Source organism: Strix aluco, chromosome 14, assembly GCF_031877795.1.
Source record: "Strix aluco isolate bStrAlu1 chromosome 14, bStrAlu1.hap1, whole genome shotgun sequence".
Lineage (NCBI taxonomy): Eukaryota > Metazoa > Chordata > Aves > Strigiformes > Strigidae > Strix > Strix aluco.
In genome coordinates, this window is record NC_133944.1 from 8,264,450 (window position 1) to 8,286,165 (window position 21,716).

Sequence of the window (21,716 nt, forward strand, 5' to 3'; positions counted from 1 at the left end):
ATGCCAAATAAAGAACACTTCTCTTCTAAAAATGTTATTCTGGCACTGACCCTCCTCCATGCATTGACTTCTTTATGGAGTTTAACCTCCAGGGTAAGAATGATTGATATGCTGAGTATTGCAGCCCAGGGCCTGGTCTAAAAATGAAAAAAATCTAAATTCCCCTCGAAGGAGCCCTACGAGCCAGGGATATGCACTGGACAAGGGAGACACAGATGTAGCTAACTGTTTAACCAAGACACTACATCATGAATGACAATGGCACTGTACGTTGATAAACCATTAGCTTTTGTGGGTTTGAAGTGCACCACCTTTGTCACCATTAGAAAGTTTAAACAAGAATTTTTGTTTCACTATGTCTGTGTCACCTGTAATTTTGTACACTTCCATCATCTTCACTTTTCATTATCACAATTATGTTATTTACCCTTTTTGAGACAGTTCTGATCTCTACTCTGTGTGTGGATGATGACATTTCTCTGGTCTGATACAGTATTAATTAAACACTAGTTGGGTTCTTTAGAGACTGATCTCTTTAGAGACTTTGGCTTTAAAATAAAATCGTGCCAAAGAAACTGCATGCAATAAATGCCTACTTTATAAAATAAGTAACTGCCTTTGGAAAAGAAACAAATGCAAATTCTAGTTTCTGTGCTTCAAAGAGGTGACAAGAAGAAGTGCCAGCATCTTGGCTCCTGTCGCTGCTTTATTGTCACAAATTGTTAGTTACATTTGAAAATTATGGATCTCTCTCATTGTGAAAGTTGTGTCTGCCAGTTGGTGCCTGTACACTAGAGTGGGTTTACCCAATTAGCAGAATTTCCCATGCAGGACCCAGAATAGCTGTGCATGCAGCCTAAATGTTACCACAGCTGAGGCTCATCCTGGGACACTGGTGGTCTGAAAACAACTGATTTACCAGGTGAGGTCAATGCAGGAGAAGCTGTACAAAGCATGTCTCAGTGGCAGTCAGCCTTGGCACATCTAATCTAGCTGTATTTGTCTATAGTTTTCTCTCTCTGACAGATAGAGTCTGCCCCAATCACAAACACACCGTGCAGCAGACAGAACAGTATTTTTAACCCCAGCGAACTCATGAAATGAAACAGGTCATGGAAACAATGACATTTAAGTGCTACTTGTAATCTTTATCATAGGCTATCTCAAGCTATTTGCATCTCTCTTCTGGCACTCAACCAAGTGAAATGCACCCTGTGCAGAGCTGTGTACTATTCAAGCCACATCGAAGGCTCATACTAAGACAATGGGAGTGCCACCAGGTAACTGCTTTATGGGAAAAGCGTCCGAGGTACTTAAGAGACTGATTTCGTGTAAGAGTTCAAAGTAAAAGAGGAGGCATGAGTGGAGAAATAGTAGTCCTGAGAAAACATGAGTGTAACTGCAGTTTTTCACCTGCCAGTGGACTGAATTGCATGTTCCCTATTTTGGGTTTTATTAAACAGTGGAAACCTAGTACTGTAAAGTATCCCATCAATAATGCAGGGCCATGGACCTTTCCATACCTTTTTGCTTTGTTGCTGTATATAGATTTCTGCACTTTTCTGGTGCAATTTCCAATTGAATCACAACCTAGAGAGCTGAACTTCAACAAAAAGCTATTATGATAGAACACACAGAATAATATATAAAGATGGACTATAACAAAACCATGAAGTATCTGCCACCTTTATAATTAGATGGCCAGAATTCATCATTAAAAAAGAAAAAAAGAAAAGAAAAAAATAACTTCCCCCTAACTATAGTTAGCAATTCACATCTTTTCCTTTCCTTTAAATAGTAGGTAGGGTTTGTAGGTAAATTTTTGTTTCTCTAGAAGGCAGTGGAAATGATCACTTCTTTATACACAGAAACAAAGTTGCTGTAGCCCTCCTAATCAGTGTTTTGATGATCTACAGATCATGGCAGGCACTACTTTATTAATTGGTTCCAAGTTAACAAAACCAGCTTTGTTCACAGAGCTATTCCAGTAGTAAATAAGTGCTGGGAAATGCTAAACTTATCAATAGCTGTCACTTATTTTAATGGCTTGAGGAGCATCCAAATATATCTAGATTATCTTGAAAAAAATGTGATTAGTTTTATTTTAGTTGATCTTAACCACTATAAGGCAGTCATGTTCTAAATATTTAATAACTCTGCTTTTTTAATATTTTGTCTTTCATTAAAGTAATTTCTGATTTCTCAATGTATATAGTATGATGTAAGTCCTATCCTATAATGATCATCTTAGTGCTAAGCAGTACAAAATGTTAACGTAGTCTACTTAGAAATAATGTATTTTGTAGTTTGCATGTCTCCTCAAATTTCCTTTTTTTTTCCTTTAAAAATATATCTAGTTCATTCTGATATTTGGGTTCCTAAAAACCGCTAAGTATAATTTTTCATTTAAATATAGACACAATAGAAAAACTGCTTTAATGGAGATAAATACAAAATAGGATATAAAACATTTTGATTGAACAATATGACATACAATGTGATTATTATGTAATTTATTAAGGTATTCTGGGAGGAGGGGAAAGGTTTTCCTGCTCAAAACATTACCCTTTCGTACCTCCCTAACCTGTGTTTTAATTTTTCTCTTGAATGTTTTTGTGGTTAAGATACCAAACCAAGCCATTCATTATTCATCCATAAGGATGCATACGTAAGGATGCTCTGGATGCAAGCTGGGACCCCCAGTTTAAACAGATCTTAATTGGTCTATACTTTGCATTATTGAGCAGTTCCATTTGTTATGTTTTGAAGAGTTACTGTTAACTTTTACATGCCCCACACCTCATTTTATGTAGTTAAATGTGGGCTCTAAATGAGCACTTCCATTTGTGGCATCTGTTGTGTTTCCCTCTCCAGCCACCCTGTATGTCTCTCCTGCTGGGAGAACCTGAGCTGACACAGTTGCTGCTGGCAGTGTCACTGTCTGCTTTTCATCCAGAAAAATGAGTTCTGTGTCTTAAACACCCTAAAGGAGGCTGAATTGGATGCTTTATGTCATTCTGCATTTTACTCAAGCAGCAAAGGTTACTCCTTCTCTATTCCCTTCATAGTTGTGAGCATATTACTCAATAGCAGTATTTCAGAAAGGCTCTCATGGGAAACGGGGTGAATGAGATCAATGCAAAATTGCAGAACCCTGGGATCCAGCATTCTAGAAGCATTGATTGTACTAGGAAAACTGTAAGCCTTTCAGCATCAAGGACCCTCTTTCCTGTTGTAAACTTTCTCATTTTCAAGGATGTAAGATAAAAAGGCCTTCTGGATGCATTTCATTTGGGTATATAAGAAAACAAGGCATATTTAAGCATCGACCTCAGCAAAACAATGATTACCTGCGTTTCTTGAAGGCAAGCAAACCTTTATTGTGGTCAGATACTACTGACAAAAACAGAACAGCAGAGATTTTTATGTTATGCTCCTTCATGCACAGTATGAATCTGAGGATCCATGGATCCACTTGAATTTTAAAAGCATCTTTGCTTTATGTAAGAACTCAGCAAGCTGTCTGACCATGATTTGTTCAACAGTATGTGCTGTAGTTGGGTACACTTCCCTCCTCCTTGGAGTCTGTGAAAGGATAGCAGTGATCAGTGTATTAACGACTTGGTAACATAAGCTTAATAAATTACTTCCCATCAGCTGAGCTGCCATAATAGAACAGTTCATTTGTGTACTCTAGCCTGTTCCCTCCCCAAGTAAAATGCAAGAGTCTGTTACTCTGAGCTTTTCCTAAGTTGTATTAGCTCAGAATCAGGCAAGGCTATTAGTGAGCACACGAGCCGTTACTAACAGCTATGAGATTCAGCTGGTACACAGTAACTTCTTAGACCAGTGTAGCTCAGTTAAATGTCTGAGCCCCATGTCTTGTTTTGGAAATCTATGTCTTACTCACTTTGGAAACCTGCTCTCCCCTCAAAAAAAAATCCCCTAACAACCCAAAACAGATTAGAGAAACTTTCAAGTTTCTCAAACCTATTAAACGCTGTTGTTCTCAGTTTATTGAAATTAATGTGAGGCAGCTTGGCACATTTTAAAGGAAATAAAATGAGGTTGGAGGTTTGAGCTCTGATACACTTGACATATTTTGCTATGATAGGGAGGTTTTGCTTCACAGAAGTTTAATTGCCCCTCATGCAACAGTGAGGATAGACTTTCTAGGTCAAGGTCAAGATTCATAGGTGGCAGATAAAAGAGCCTTTCTCTGAATTAGTTCTTGCTCTAAAGACAATAAAACATATTTCTGGAGTCCATATGGGAATGCTACTTGCAAAGACCAGATTTTCTCCATTACTACTAAAGAGCAAAACTGTTCCAGCACAAAATCTTCATTTTTAATTGCCTGAGAACTTTAAAATGTAGTATTAGAAGAATACAAGAATGGTAATTGGCGGTAACTTTTTATATCCAGTTCTCAGAACACAGCGGAGTGCAGCAGGTCTGTTTTGAATTACTTCCCATGTTTTAGGGATTCTGAACCTACATTTTTTTCTCCCTCCCAGGAAAGCATTCTAACCATAAGATTAGACTGTAAAGGAGTGCATCTGCTCCCTAATTAGTATGTCATGCAAAATAAACTGCTTCCCTAAAAAAAATGAGAAAAATGCTCTCTTGCATACTTACAGATATACACATGGTGCAACATACAGTGGTGATGAAGCACTCTCCAGAAAGACAGATAAGGATTTAAATTTGAATTTCAATTCCCTGGATAGAAGAAGCTGTGAACTGAAGTACCCCACCTCTTCAGTGAGTAGTTTAGCTACTGAGATAAATGAAGGTAGAAGAGGAAACATCTACTTTTTAGCCATCTGTCTAAAAGAAGGAAATTTTCCACATTTTTTCAAAAGAAACCCTGAACAACAGTTAGCATTTCCACCCACCTTAAGTCCAGAGAAGGAGGTGTTATTTAAGACATCCCTGATCCTTCAGGTTTCCAAATGGGTACTTTAACTCTGTCCATGCTTGTTTTTAGACTCCAGTTCTTTATTTCCACCATGAAAGCTAGATTGAAAAGCAAAAAGTGAAAGAAAAAAGCCCTAAGATTTCTTTGTTCAAAATTCTTCATGAAAAAAGTTTGGTTTTGACCAATACTAATACGGAATATGGTGAGGTGTGTGAAAACAAGGTGGCTCAAAGTCATTTGAACTTTAGTTACTAGCCACTGCCAATGAAAGTACAGACATGCTGGCTGATTCAGGAGGAAAGTTCATTTTCCATATTAGGGTCTAAATTCTAAAAATGCATAAATTTTGATGTTGCCCTGCACCTATACAGAGCCCCAGTTCCAGGGTCACTATGCATATGGGATTACCCACATAAGACTAGTATATTTATTCATCATCATTCCTCTTGCACAGCAGATTTGTATGACACTTAAAACCAAATAAGATTTTTTTTCTTCTCTCAGTGTAATTCCTTAAACTATCAGCACTCACAATATTCATTATTTATTATATTTGTGTAAAATACTGTATCATTATTGTCACAGAATAAAAATATCAACTACAGTAATTGCATAACCTTTGAATAAACACAAGGCTTGCTGTTCTCTCATATCACTTAGTATTACTAACTGTTCATTCTCCTTAGCTAGAAGCAGAAGGTAAATGCTTATGAAGCCCTACTACAGTCTGACTGAAAAAAAGCACTTCCTCTCAGGTTGATGCATTGTTAGTTTTCCCTAAAAAAGTCATGTAAAGTATGTAAAAAGAACTTGTATTTTGGCTGGATTTGCCAAAAGTGTTTTCCTGAAAAAATCTAAGAGAATGTCTCCTTTCTAAGTACCCTTGGTGCTCATGAAAAGGTAGTGTGGTGTACAGAGCTGGAAGGCATCCGTCATGTCTGGAAGGTCACTGTGTTCCCACTGACCTCAGCACTTGTGACTCAGTTCCAAACTGAAAGCTGAAGGATAGGAGCTAAATGCATTCTCTCACTGCTGGTTGAACCTAGTTACTTGCTGCAAAAACCACCCCCACCTCCAAACAAACCACACTACTTCTGGGGTTTTTTTTCAAAGCACTATATAAATCCATTTAGAAGTATTAGTAACACTAACCTTATTCCTTTGTTGCAGGTGAGGAATCTTAGGCATTTTATGGAGATAGCACAGCTGTGACTTACCATCAGTTCAGCCAGAAGTCAAGCAAGGAATGGAGCTCAGTTCTTCAAAGTTTATCCAGTAATGTATCTGCTAGATTGCTTTACCACTGAAGGAGAAGCCTGACTTGATTTTCTCACTAATATTTGACCTGATACCAACTAGCAACTGCAGCAGTTTCCAGCAGGTAATTTTTTGACCAGAGTCAATGACTTTAAAATGAGAACTTCTTTATTCCACAGAAGAGCGAAAGGCATTATTTCCTGGGAATTGCAATCTGCCCATTTATCTATTTAGTTTACTTGGGTTTTGTACTTAGATACATTAGGCATTTCAATTTTATGGCATATCTGTGGCATGTTATGTTGAACTCTCAAAAATTATTTAATCATTTACTAGTCATGCTTTGTGTCTGGTTAAAGATGACAAGTTTTAATTGTTTATAATTAGAGGACAAAAATTAAGTTATTTCTTGATAGTTTCTTGGCACCGTAAGATCTCTACCTGTTGAAGAAACATTTTGAATATTCAGTGGAATCTCAGTAACTTGCCCTAATGGTTGGAAGATTACTGAGAAAAAGCTGTTCACTTGGGAAGACATTTTCAAAGTACAAATTGGGAGACTGCTATCTCTTTTCTTCTTCTCTTTCCCATTGTCTTCATGGACAGATAATCTCAAATGGACTTTGTATGACTGCATTTCAACTATAGTGATTACTACTTGGCATATGCCATGAAAGTCACTTTTTTACTTTGCTGAGAGGTGGGTAAGCACAGACTTTCTGTGTACATGTTCACAGGGATTATGCAAAAATAGTATTATCAGGCTTCCTTTCAGTGTTTTAGTAAATGCTGTACAGCAGCTACTGGAATACTCAAATTAGACCAGATGTCATAATGCCAAACTCTCATCCCAGCAGAGTACAACATTAAAAAAATTGTTACTTTTGTTTTTAATTTACTACTCTATGGATGAGAGAAGTCCCATCTGCTTACTTTATTTTTAAATGAAAACATAAATGTTGTCCTGTGGTGACATTAGGCTAGATATTACATAGAGACAGAGACCCCAAGCAGCTAAAATTTACATCTAACAAATATGTTTTCTTACATACAACCATCTGCATGATAAAAGCAATGAGTAAGTTTGTGAAGCTAGTGTAAACAGGATTCAAAGTGTGACCCATTTTTGTGCCACTGGGAATTTTAGGAAAGCCAGAACCATAATTTCTCCTATGGGAGATGTCTGGTCACACAGGATAAAGGGAAAATCAACTGCTGGAAAGATCAGATCTGAAGACAGTAGCAATTCAGCACAGCTAAAAGCATACAGCTTTTGAAGGATTTCTCAGGACTTCAGAACCACCTCTAAAATATTAAGCCTGTCTCTGATCCTATGACAGTGGGAGTTCTGGTTTCACGACCCACTGTTGTAAAAGAGTAGCTGAACACAACAGAGAAATGAAGAGATGTACTCTTTTCATTTTGAAAGGAAAGGGGAAAAGATGATGGGGATATTAGAATGTTCTTTCCCTCACAAGCACAGTTCTTTGATTGCCAATGGAAGAAAATAAAAATGAGCATGTCAGAATGGTTTTCTGGGATTACTATTAATGAAAGCATCCATTTTTTTCTGTGTGGAGGTAGTCCAGCATGGACAGTTTTGATAACTTGCTAATCACTTGCTTAACTTTTCAGAAGAATGTGTTCATGACTCAAAGAGTAAAATTTCAGACAATTTGATTTTTGCATTTTCTTCCCACTGGAGCTACCTTTCTAATACCTAAACTTTATGGCTTCAAGCCTACAACTTCGTTCAAATCAAGCCTGCTGAGATCTGGTGTAAGAACTGGCAAATTCTGCCTGAGTAGGAGCTTCAGGAGTTGAACTGCTCAGTCTCCCCTTACAGAAACATGGAGGGTGTTTCAGTGTTTTATTTGCCAGTGATAATTAATACACTTGCAGGATGAACAGTGGCTTTTTTATGGTCTAAGATTTTTGGATGTTGGTGCTTTCTTCTATTTAGAATAACTGCCAGACTCAACTGAAGGTGTTCAGTAATACTCTTTCTTTTCCAACATATAAGTAACTTAAAATCAATTTGCGCTTTGTAAGTGTGTTGTGTCACAGAATCATAGAATCATTTAGACTGGAAAAGATCATCGAGTCCAAACACCTAACACTGCCAAGTCCACCACTAAACCGTGTCCCTAAGCACCACATCTACACGTCTTAAATACCTCCAGGGATGGTGTCAGGTCTGTAAAGACCCTGCACGTCAAATGCTTCTGGGTTTGCATCTGTATACAAACTTCATCATGCATATATGTCAAGAGCCTCATTTTATATTCCTCATTGGTTCCAAATTTTCCCTCCCAGCTGGCGGGAGCTGTCTGCATTCCAAGCGTTCGGCTCTGGGTAGGCGCCTTTGGAGGTTGTGTGCGAGGTCTGAGATACGGGAAGAGCAGCCGTTGCCTGAACCAGGCTCTAGCAGGAGCCGTCCTACCCTGTCAGCCTGCTGGGCAGCTGCCCCCCCGGGGAGACCCATGATGAGCAGAGTAAGAGTCATCACCTGCTGAAATGACGCTCTCGGCTATCATGGAACTGTTTAAAAGTGGAAAAAAACCCACTATAGTATAAACTAGTCTAGTTAACTCAAATGGATTCTGACACATTTCATTCAGGAGTGCAGACAACAATTTAAGTATAAATCCCCCTTTTAATTTGCCTTTGGAACCCAATGTTAAACCGATGACTTGAGAAGGGACTGACTGTTGCCATATTTGAAGATACCACACATTTGGGCTGAAAATGAACATCTGATACACTGAACTATTTTGTAAAATCTTGTATTTAAGATGTAAAATAGAAAACAAGGGCAAGATCAACAATCAGATCCCATCAAGAGGAAGTACCTGGTGAAAAAGGAGGATGATCTCCTGAAAGTAGAGCTCTAATTATATTCTACTCCTCAGGCATTGTGGCCAGGCTAGAACAAGCCATATGGGAAGACTTGGGAACTCAGGAGACTTAGTGCCATTCCAAAGCATTCGAATGATATCTCACTAAGGAATAAATTAACAAGGCATTTCTTCAGCCTCCATCAGTACTTTTACAACATTCCCCCATGAATGAAACAGCAACTTACATAAAGAAGCACAGAAAAGTCAAAACCATAGCTAATGAACTTACTACTTCTACAGTTTATGGGGAAGAAAAAGAGAATTATTACCTTTTTTTGCATAGTTAAGTAAAAGGAATGGGGTGATGCCTTTGCAAGATAAAGATAAATATAATTTAAAATAGGAAGTGCTTGATGGGTCCTAGGTTTTAGCTCTTGGTGAGTGACTGTACTCTTTAAAGCACTTCTGAAATGTGGGTTTCACATTTGAAAAGGTTCTTCAAGGTTCCTACTGTAGAGAAAAATAAGAAAAGATAATTATTTACTTACACTCTGAATTATTTTTAAAGCATTCTGACTTTTCAGAGTGTGAGAGCACAACTGCCAGTCACACTTTTTATCAGACCAGATCTGAATAGAAGCCTTTTTGTCTTTAGTGAGCTTTTAGCAGATGCTCAGAGATTAGGAATCAGGAATTTGAAATATATAATCTGGCTGTGACTAGTTCCAGCTGTGGCTTTAGCAGGTCTTCTTGACTTTGTGATTCAGTAAAATTAATAGGGATTCTGCTATTTACCTTCTGGGCATGTTGTAAAAATTAATTCTTTGATGCCCCTTGTAGATGGACAGAACTGTAACTGCTGATTATTAATATCCTCAGATTCAGCAAATATTCAAAGACTCCCTTTCATGGAGCTATAGATTTCAAGGCCAGGAGGGCCTTGATCTTGTCTCTGATTAGCTCAATTAGTCTGCTTCCTTTTATATAATTTTCAGACCTTTTAATTGCACTTACAAATTGTTGTGAAACACAACAACAGTTATAGATGCTTACTGAAACATTTTTAAATAATGTACATTAATGTATATGCATACGTTTTCATATGTATATTATGTATATATGGGCAAATGAGTGAAATTCCTAGTTTAGTGATTTAGCAATAAATTAGTGAAATCATTAGTATTTTTTGTGATTGGTAGGCTGCATTGCAAAACAAAGATTAAAGGACTTGGCAGAAGTCTTGCTCTCTCATATCCTTTCACTTTCCATTTCCTTTCTCCTTGGAGATTGTCATAATGCAGCTCTGTGCATTTTCAGCTAGACTTTGCCAGATGTCTACTTCTTGCATATATTTAGAAGAAGTTAACTTTAATTTAATTGTGCCCCAATTGAAGAGAGTATCCCTATGCTGGCAAGTTGATTAAGCATGGTGGTAATTTTAATTATCTTCTTAGCTCTCACTGGAGTGCAGTTAGTGGAGCTGATGAAGTTAACCCCATAGATAAATACCCTTTTCAAACTGGGGCCTCAGACAAGAAGGATGAAGCTTTCTTTTCAACATCAAAAATTAGCCTTCACCTGTCTGAAGCCATTTCTTCTCCACTTCTCTATCCATCTGCAGATGACTTCCTTGAGAGAGCCTGACATTACAGTTGAATCACCTTTATTACTGGCTTTTTTTCCCTGGATAGGTTTGCACTTGCCTGTGATTCACTGCTGTCTTTTACCTGTGACAATGCTAAGAAGTTGGCTGCTCATTGCTCATGCCTTTTTTTTTTTTTTTTTTTTTTTTTGCCAGCTGTTCCCCTCTCCACATGACTAATTCTATTGTGTAGGTTCAACAGAAATGGCACAAGACCAGCATTTAAAGGATGCAAGTTATTGCACTGAAGATTTGAGGAGATACAGTGTCAGTTTTACATGTCACATTCATGGTAAAATCATAGAGATACACAGGGCTAACATTTCGTTTAAGAATCAAACACATTAAGATACCATTTTCAAGCATTGCATTTAAGTGCCTTGTAACTCATTTAATTTTCTTTCTGAAAATACCCTGTCAGAAGCCTGTAGGAGAAACACCAGCATAATTTAAATGTCACTTTGCTTCCCAATAATGAATTTCATATTCAGTCATTCTACTCCAGTGACGAGGCTCGCATCTCTGCTAGCATCTTTGTGGTCATTTGGCCCTGTTTTCAGCTGGGTGTGCACAGAAGCTTGAGTGCACTTTTGTCTACTTAATCGTCTGGGTTTTAATTAACACAAAAAAACGATAGCTTGGAGAGAAGAACAAAGAGGGACTCCATAAATGAAAAAGTCATTCACAAAACAAAGGCAAAAGGTCCTTACTGTAATGGAATTGTAACATCCCAGTATGCAGCATCTGAACTTTTCTTACGTTTTATGAATACCAAGCTGTTTGCAGACTTTCTGTGCATCTCAGATTATTAATAAATACAACAGGATTCCTGCTCGCCTTATAAATACACTCAGCATTCAGCTAAGACATTCAACTTGCCCTGGGTCTCCACCCTGGCAAAATATCAGAACAGTTCACTTTAAGGGGGTACAAAAAATAGCCCCTGATATATATAGATATATGCATATATTTACATAGTCCCTCATGCCCTGATGGACAGAAAGCTTGCTGTGGTGGTCCAGCAGCATAATCCTGACTCATTTTCTTATAAAGCTATTAAATGGATACAGGAAAGCTCAGCATGTTCACATCCAAGAACAGTGTGGGAGAGAGCAAAATACTCTGCATACATTTGTAGGACTTGAAACTGCTCATTTCACCCCAAAACATTGTATAAAAATTATTCTCTTTAATCCAAACCATAATTCAGGCATACCTAGGGTGACACACAGCCTCTGCTTAAACAGTAAAAGGAAGCAACGTATACCAGCTAAGAGGGGTGAGTAAAGGAGAGTATTTCCTCTGGTGGCAATTTAGGTAGGAAGAATATGATTACTGACAGCACAATCTCACCGCTGGGATCAAACTTACAGTCCTGCCCAGCACTAAAACTAACACATGAATTTCCCAAATTCCTCCATTTTGCATCTCATTTGCAGAAAACTACCTCCAGTTATACAAAGACACAAACATATCTGAGAGGCTGCATCAGGCCTGTGAGAGATTTGTTCTAGTTATTGATTCCTCGTTACAATTTCTGCAGCCCCTGAGATATCCTTTGAGATCTAACATTAGTACTGGCCAGGCCAAATCTTGCTTCACTTAGAAAAGCTGATGCATTTACATCTTAAGGGAATATTGATCTATTGCAAATAATCTTTTCTTTGTTTCGAGCAAGCTGAAATTCCAGGGGAGAGAGACAGGACAGCAAAACCTTTTGCCAGTGCTTATGAAAAACATCAGAATAGAATAATATTTCTCTGAAAACTTGCAAAGTGAATCCAAAACTTGATGGCAAATGTAACACATGAGGGAAGCTCACACATGAAGAGTGCAATTTATATATGGCACCTCTTCTTAAGTGAGCTTGAGCAATGCCTGGCACAATTAACCCTTCACGATATCGTTGCTGTTTATTTGTTTACAAAGGACTTAAGAGGCTGGAAAAGAAAGGGGAGATGCAAAAGGATAAATCCACTGAAAAGCATCTTCCCCTCTTGCTGGTAAAGAATTCAGAACAGGTGTTGTCAGCCTGTTACTGTTGCTATCAGCCAATATCAAAAGCAGTTGGCAATGCTCTCATCATGCAAAAATTCCAATCAGATTTCTCAGTATATTCTAATTACTGTACTGACACTTGTTGTGGGCCTAAATGACTACCTTATCATGGCAGACAGGTCTGCCTTCTATTTAGGGTTTATTTGGTCTTAAATTTCTGCTTCCTCTAATTGCACATCTATCTTACCAAACAAATTTAGAAGTCCACATTTACTCTTTGCCACCTCATGCTTTAATCTTTTGCACGTTAAAGGTTATGCATCATCTCTCACCCACGTTTTGATTATGTCCACCCCAGCTTCACCCCAAGAAAGCAAACTTGCTTTTCCTTTCTGCACAGATTATCACTTTGCCAAGGGATTCATCCAAATATGGCTTGTTCTGCCGGCTCTGCTGATGGTACCCATATACAGGTACTTATCGGGAGCTCTAGCACAGGAATGTCACTTTGAAAACCCTGTTTCTTTGCTATTGTGCCCCATATGAAAACATAATTTTTTTTCATATAAAACAGCTAAGGACTGTACGTGCTTTTCCACCCTGAAGGTCTTAATTTCATTCATAACTATCAAAAGCAACTGGCAATCACTTTGCAAAGAAGCCGCCAAGAACTAACTGTGGCACAGTTAATTGATGCATGTTACTTCACTCAGAAACACTGAATGTATCGCTTGTTTTCCTGATCTGGACCTGTTTCAAATAAGCTGGAGAGCAATACAGACTTCTCTTCTGATTTCAGCAGATATTGGATCATATCCCTAAAATGCATATTATTACTACTTAGAAACAAGCATTTATATACAGCAAGATATGCATAAAAGCAAACTACATTTTGCATTCACAAGCATACTGGTCAACATGAGTAAATGAATAAATTTAGGAAAATATAAAAAGTGGGAGTATATTGCTGTAATTTCCATTCCTCATTTTGCTGTCCCGCAGTTGAATTTTATTTCAGAGATTTTAATTGTTTGCTGATCAGACCATGGATTACCTTTCCAAATTAATCCCCGTGTACCTCTGTGCTCACTTGATCCAACCGATGCAGAACTGCTCTCTGCAACAGTACCGAACTTAACACAAACATCCTTTTCACACCATGAACCTGAAATCTGGAAGTTGTTCCCATTGCATGGTCATGATAGAAATCTGATGCTCTGGTAGACATTGTATCTCAAGGTTTAGCTAATCTCAGTTTCATGAAGTTAACCATGTATACTGATTTTGGTAAGTACAAATTCAGTTAAATTCTGTTAGTGTGAAACTGAGTTTCAGGATGCCTTGAAAGTTACCATAAAGACACTATGAAATTATGGAAGTTCCAGAACAGGTGGTTGTGCATCAAGAAAAAACACCCAAAAAAAACCCTTCTGAAAAAATTTAAGAGCAATAGGATCATTGATTTTCGTCCTCCATAAATAGAGTGCTTTTCCAGAGTGTGAAACCTCTAGTTGCAAATTCCAGTAATTTAAACATGAGATTGACTATAAGCAAACATAAAGGTTGAATCATTGTCTTCATCCAAGCTGAGAAAACTGCAAAAACTGAGAAAACAAACAGTATGAGGGGTTTATAAATTTACCTCACAAATATAATCTACATTATTATTATTATAGGGGAAAAAAAAATTGCTCCCACTCTGATTTTAGAGTTTACCTTACTCCTTCAGTCCATTTTCTGTTATACAATTAAACGTTTATACTTTTAAAAAAAGAAACTGGTAAGTTGCACATCCTTCCTTGTTCCTAGAGATATACATTCATAATGTATGATCACTTCTGAAGGAGAACAACTTATGTTTTGGACCACAGATGGAGAAAGTGTTAATTGCTTAATGATAATTTACACAGTTAGAAGACTCTATCCCTCTTCTCTCTCTTTATTCTCAAAACAAACAGTTCTGTCACAACATTTATTTAACATATTTTCCACTTATGATATCCATTTGTGCCACTGAGTGAAGTCTCTTTGTATGAGTGCTTTTCTATATGCTCAGCTACTCTCTTTCATCTCATGCTGACTTAATGACAGACCCAACACTAATATTACAGTTGAGCTCACTGACCAATGGTTTTACTATGAATTATGGCAGAAGTTGAAGCAAGGAGATGATGCAGGCTGCATCCCATGTGCCACCAGATCTGCATAATGAAATGATACAGAAATAGGTGAGGTATCACATAGCTTCTGTGCTCTGGGATCTGTAACCATGAGTTCAAAAGGGAGTAGTAATTTATATAATCACTACTACTATTTGAGATGGGGAAGCAGAGGAAAATAAACTGCAAATTCTTTAAAACACGTAAGTTGCATTTGAGTCACTAAATTTAGGTTTGAGACTTCTTCGTTAGTAATAATATCGGTGCTGATCATCACTCAAGTTGCTATTTTGGATTGTTATGATTTTTCTCCAACATTAATTTTTAATTTAGTTGTTGTGATGGCCAAGCAACTACAGTTCTAGTTGTGGGCAATGCCATGCACACACTTAAACTAGGGGACCTAAGACTGCTTTCTAGAACCAAGTTAACCAGCCCTAGCTGCATCCTGTCTGTGTTGAAATCAGACCCAGGACACATCAGTCTGGCCTAGCTGCTACTGGCAAGAAAGCCTCAGGCAGATGGGGAGGAGCACCAGCAGATCCCTTGGTCTGGATGACTGGTGGTAGCCAGAACCATAACATGCATTTTGGAGCACACTGTCTGTCAATTTAGGCACAAATACTAAGTGCCAAATAGAATTTTGCATCAATCCTCTGCCAATTAAGAATAAGATTAAGTTCAAAAATCAGTGCTATCAAACATATTACAGTTTGGAAGAAAGATAATCTTCCACAGCAGAAGTAAGACTACACTTCTGTCTATTATCAACTTTATTTTTAGATGTCCAGACTGAATTTAATTGAAGCTATCGAAGCTCTCAAAGAATTCAGAGGAGGTTTTTTATAGATCCATACACAAAAGTACAATTGCTCCCCTGGAGCAGGATTTTTTTTTTTTTTTTTTTTTTTTTTCATCTTTAGGCTTACCCAGCTCTTTAAATCATTCCAGGCTGGTTTCTCTTCGATTGTTACTCATTTTGACGTTGCCTGTGAATCGAGCACTGGATTCTGGTGATCATCAGCATGGCGTGCTATTGTTATACACTGGGACAGAGACTGGACTTCCTGCTGAAAGAATGGCCATGGCAGTCACACATGCTGATCCAAAACATATTCACATGCACATACAACACACAATAGCCCAAGGAAAAAAAAAAAGACCTCTTTAGGCACATAAAGAAATGATGTCTATAAAATTACCATGTTACAAAAGAGGCCAGCTGTTTAAATTATTGCATTATACAAGGAACAAATAGGGGTATCTCTACTGCATACAAGCACTTCCCATTTGCAGATTTAGCATTACTTTCTTTTTTTCTTCTTTTATGCTGCTCTTTGGCCACTTAAACAGCTGCTTTTCTCCTTTTTTTTTTTTTTTTTTTAAATTGACTATGTTTTGTACATGCCACAGCTTTTATATGATTGTATAATGCTTTTTCTTTCTAATTTATTTTTGTTACCTATGTGGGTAAAATTAATAGTGAATGCTGACTTATTTCATAAAGGTTATTAAGCCTTTGGGGAAACTTCAGTGTGCTCATATGGAGATGCAATATAGAATGTATACACTGTATCATGACACAAAAATTACAATCCTAAGCTACAGATAAATGACATTCCAGGAAAGGCAGAAGAAACAACATTTAAGGAGTTAATAATGAACCACTTGTCTTCATTTTCAGAACCTTTAATCCTGCTATTGTGCGGTTTTCACACAGTGCTAAATTGAATTACTGCATCATTTTTTACAATATCTTCATACAGTTGACCCAGTTTATAGCAGGTTTGAAAGCATTATCATTGCTTAAGGTTCAAAGATGCTGCAGTGCATTGCATTACAAGTCAATCAGTGTAGAAGTATTTTGATGTACTTTTGCTTTTGGATATAGAAGAACAGATATCCAAATGAAGGATGTATTTCATTTTGTCATAACAATGTCACATAATACAGCATGCCTTTTTTATACAATATGTATAGTCTCAATTTATTATATTTCTTTCTCTATGTTTCTGGCCCTAATAAAGTGAATCCTCAGTTTATGGCTTCCAATGTTTTTATTAACTTGTGCAAGAAGAAGATTGAAAAAAGTTCTAATGTATAGCTTTTTAGTATTGTGTAGCAGAACTCTTTAGTTGGATACCAGTAAAAAAAAAACTAAAAATGAATGTAGTGTTTCTAAACGTTACGCCACTTCTAAAAAGCTCCAAGTGAGAAATTCTTTATCAGAAATTTTCCTATTCTGAAGGGCAGTGCTTTCTACAGCTTTTTTCGCACAGTTTAAATACATTTTAAGCAATGTGTTTTAGGTAAAGCACTTCATTCTCTCAAGGTCATTCTTATGCTTCAGGTGTTAATTTGTGTTCTTGAAGTATTCTTATTATTGATAGTAGAGTCCTTGGTATATGTTATATTGAAATATTGCTAATGTATGAACTGTAACATTAAATTTTTAATCTAATCAATCAAATGGCATGCATATGCAGTAGATGCTTGGCTTTTTACTAAGATTAATTACCATGTGCTGTGAAAACGAACTCTGTAAGGTGAAATATTGCATGCACACAGACACACGCAACGAGAAGAAAAGAAAAGAAAGCAAATCATGCAAAGGGGATGAGCACTGTAATAAGTTAATGACTACTTCCGTCATTCAAAACATATGCATAGCCTTTAAGACAACACAAAACAAAGATTAAATGCATGTTAAATCAACTATCTATTAAAGCATTTAGAGCTTTTCTCCAGATTCTACATGAAAATTATGCAATCTGTTGCAAAACTAAACACTTGTCTCCCAGATGGTGCTCAGAGTCTGTCTGAGCAAACACCCCTTCCATGCTCTGTGTAACAAATTGTGCATATTTTTTGTTCACTGTGCTTCATTTTATGCATTTGAGGACATTTACACTGAACACAGTACGTAGAGATGACTAAATTTGCATTGTAAAACCCAGTGATGTTGTATTTCTATACCTGATTGCATTCATGAAGTGGAAGATACTTCATCATGGAAAATGGCAGTATCTCCCTTTTCACTGGCTGGAAGTTACAAACTTATTATGCTTACTGCTGATACTGATCTGGGATGTAACTCTCACAGGTCATTGATAGTTGTCCATTAACTAATAAGTAGCTAATTGCTTTTTTTTGAACTGTACTGCGAAGCTAAGCTTCTATGACAGTGTTTTGTGGGAGTTTTTCTCCATGCCAAATAATAGTTATGATTGAAACGGGAATAAGATTAAAGCTGCACTAATACTTTTATAATGTTATTAAAAGGTACAGTATTCAGGCACTAGAAACATAGGGATTACCCTTCTGGCTGAGACGATGGTCTAGCTAAAAACCTATAAAAAGATACAGAAGCATGAGAAAGTCATCTGCAATTGATGAGGCTGCTATTCAGTTTTTTTGTTCTTGCCACTTTTTTTTTTAGTATTTCCTCTGTCTTGGTTTCTAATTGTAAAATGGAGATAATAGTAGTTCCCTATTTCACAAGAGTGAAGATTAGTATGCTGCTGCTAGTGAATTGCTCAAATATGTGTAGGGGACTAGATATGTACCTGAGATTAGCAGACGTTCCTTTTGTAGAGAAGCCCAGCCTGATTATCATTTCCAAACAGTTTCTCCAACTTTACCCTGCAGACACAGCAAAGCAGTTCTCCTTTTGAGGTTTAGTCAGCTATCTGATTTACAAAAACCCAAAAATATAGGAATATTCATTTAGTCTTACTGTCATTAGATGTCACATGTAAGTCTCCATGTCTGAAAAGGCAAAGGTACTCACATGCATAAACTGAAATGCAAAGCTTAAGCAATGAAGGATCTTGAAATTTATTTCCCTGATAAAGGACTCTGCAATATGTCTTTCTTTTGCCTTGTTCATTGTTTTAGTTTCTGTCATAGAAGAAGCAAGTGTATTAAGTGAAAGGAGAACTAAAAAATTAAAGTAAAATAATATCTTTTTAGTTCATTTCTGTAACATTTTAACAGATAAGTAATTAACTCCATTAATCAGCATAACTTGTTAAATCCATGGGGCTTTAGAGACACTTTAATATAACTTCTGTATTTTGGAAGGATGAAAATAATAAAGTTCAAACGTTGGATGCGTGGAAATTAGATATGTAATGCAGCAAAACTGCAGGGGAAGAATTTAGCTGGCAAGTCCTCCAAAGCATAATTTTTCATGTCTTCAAAATGCCAAGGGAGACAACCAGCATGCCAGATATTAGAACTCTGTATAATGCATCAGAGCAGTGTCAACCTGAACGTTAGATCAGGGCTTTGTCCAGTCAGATCCCAGTATCATCAAGGATAGTTATTCCACAATCTCTGGACAGTCTGGTCTACTGCTTTAACCACATGCACTGTGGGGAAACTTTCCTTGTATCTATGGAATTTATCTTGCTACATTTGGTATCTGTTGCTTCTTGCCCTTTTGCTGTACGTTTTGAGAAGCATATGGGTCCATCTTCTCTATAGCTCCCATCCAATTTGGTGTTAGCCATGAACTTGCTGAGGATGTATTCCATGCCATTGCCCAGGTTGCTTATAAAAATAGTGAAAGAGTATCAGCCCCAGTATGAACCTTCAGCATACATCACTTATAACCGGTTGGTATTTGGACTCTGAACCACTGACACACTCACTTAGAACCACAGTCTCTGAATCCAGCAGTGCAGTCAGCTTGCACCCTTGTAGCTGTCCTATCCAGTTCATACCTTCTCAGTTTGGCTACAAAGGTACTAAAGGACACTTCTGAAAACCTGGCTCTACCCTGAGCCACAAAGCCAGTCATTTCATTACAGGAAGCAATCGGTTGGTCATGCACAGTTTGGGCCTGGTAACTCCCTACGGGCTGATACTGGTCGCCTTCTTGTCCTTCCTGTGCCTGGAAATGCTTTCCAGGAGGCCTTGCTCAGGACTGAATTGAGGCTTTATGGCCAGCAGTTCCCAAGACCCTCCTGATCTTTTTTGAAGATGGGCATAACATTTGCTTTTTCTAGTCCCTGATTGTCATCACTTTCCAAAAGACGACAGCAACCTTCCCATGACATCAGCATCTTTGGATGCATCTTGTCCAGCACCATGGACTTGGAGGCTTTCAAAACGAGACCGGGCAAGGCCCTGAGCAACCCACTCTTGTTGACCCTGCTTTGAGGAGGGGAGGCCAGACTAGAGGCTCCAGAGGCTCCCTTCAACCTCAGCTATTCTATGAGTCTGTGTATGTCCAGCTTATTTAAGTAGTCCCTAACTTTCTATTAAATCCACACTGTGCTTGTATAAGTACGTTATGCATTGCAAAGCAGATTGTCCAGTTTCCTGAATAGAGCAGTCTAACACTTCATAATCTGTGCAATATGATATGCCTGTTTTAAATTTATGAAGCTGTAAACCAATTTCCTGTACTAATAAACACCTCTTTTTTCATTCCTATTTGTCCTCCTTTTAAAATTACTGCACTGCCTTGCTCTCTTTCTCTTGTCCTTGTCTTGTAAGATGGAAAAAGAGATGGGGGGGGGGAGAGAGAGGAGGAAAAAAATACCAACAAAAAAACGGCAGCTCATAGAAAAAAAATTATACTTGGGGAGAATCCAAGATCAACAGACCAGCAAGCCCACTCATTGTTCTTTATCGTTTTGGCTCTCTTCCAGCCCCTCTAGGTTTCTCTCTCTTTCCAAACTGCTTTTTGCATTCACACATATGTTATAGGAAGTACTGTGATTTCAGAGAAGTGCGTTAATTTTATAACAGCTTGATCTGCAAAAGAAGTTGTCCAGTTTTTAAAGAAGATGAGGGGAGCTTGTTGCTCTGTCTCTCCTTAATGTATGTGTGTAAACTTGATTATTCTTAGCAGAAGATCCATATGTGTATAGTATCACTGGAGGAGAAATGGATGCCTTTTGCATATAATTAGTGGGCATAATTATTTGTAAAACTGTTTGGTTTTGGATTGCTCTGGCAGTACAATAAATATTTCAAATCCAGCACACATCAAACCTGCCAACATCTTTACAGTGAGAAGCACAATAGTTCAGCTTTGCATTTTGTCACAAAAATAATCCATTTTTTCTAATACAGCAGAGAGATGGTTAGGTGATGGTATAAAAAGGCAATGATGAGAATGATTTTATCTGTATTTTTCATAGATTGCTTTCAAATGTAATGAGTTTTGAAAATCACTGATAGGATTGCAGAGTTATTAGAATATTTCAACCCTTCTGATCTGTGGGGCTACAGGTTGGAAACAAGTTCATAACTTAGGAGCTTAAGCCATGAAAGCTTAATTAATGTAGTTATTGTTGGCATAATTCTCCAAGTGTAAAACAAAAAGGCCAAGCATCTACCTAATGTAGCCCTTTGCACAGCACTGCTTGCTGTGTATCCAGTAGAAACAAGAAGCTACACAGTTTGGCACAGACTGTGCTCTGCCAGGGCTTCCTTTCATGCCCCTGGATGTGGCATGAATGTACAAGGACATGTTCAAGGAGAATCTGCAGTCAGTCTGCAACTGCTCAGGCCCACTAGTCAAGCTGGAGTGACAGGGACATCACAGGAAACATTAGCACAGTTGTGAGAACAGCACGAGAGCATTCTCGTCCCATTTAGAGGGAGCCTGAAAAGGACCGGCTCTTGCTGCTTCTGCTTTACCTGCTCCTGACCTATTCCTACAGAATTTCCAGAATTTCAGTAAGGTTTTGCAGAAATCACATGTCAGAGCTGGCAAAGGGCCTCAGCATCACAGACTTACACCTCAGTGTCTCTCGTTATCAGAGAACTGTAAGCAACCAATGAATGCAGGTCAGGACCTCCAGGTGAACTGGGTACCATTTCATACAGGATTTTTTCTTAGAAAATGTGAGAATAACAGCAAACTCGGTGGTGGTGCTGGT

General features: G+C 37.8%; 1 long non-coding RNA gene across 1 annotated transcript in view; it reads right to left on the reverse strand.

The window, feature by feature from the left end:
• Positions 1-3,471: 3,471 nt before the first annotated feature.
• The window catches only part of LOC141929757 (uncharacterized), a 137,745-nt gene continuing 119,500 nt past the window's right edge, over positions 3,472-21,716 (reverse strand). Inside the window, exons 2-3 of the long non-coding RNA XR_012625094.1 lie at positions 4,899-5,019; positions 3,472-3,585 (exon numbers count right to left, since the gene is read on the reverse strand). This is a non-coding gene — a long non-coding RNA (uncharacterized LOC141929757). The remainder of the gene's footprint in view (positions 3,586-4,898; positions 5,020-21,716) is intronic.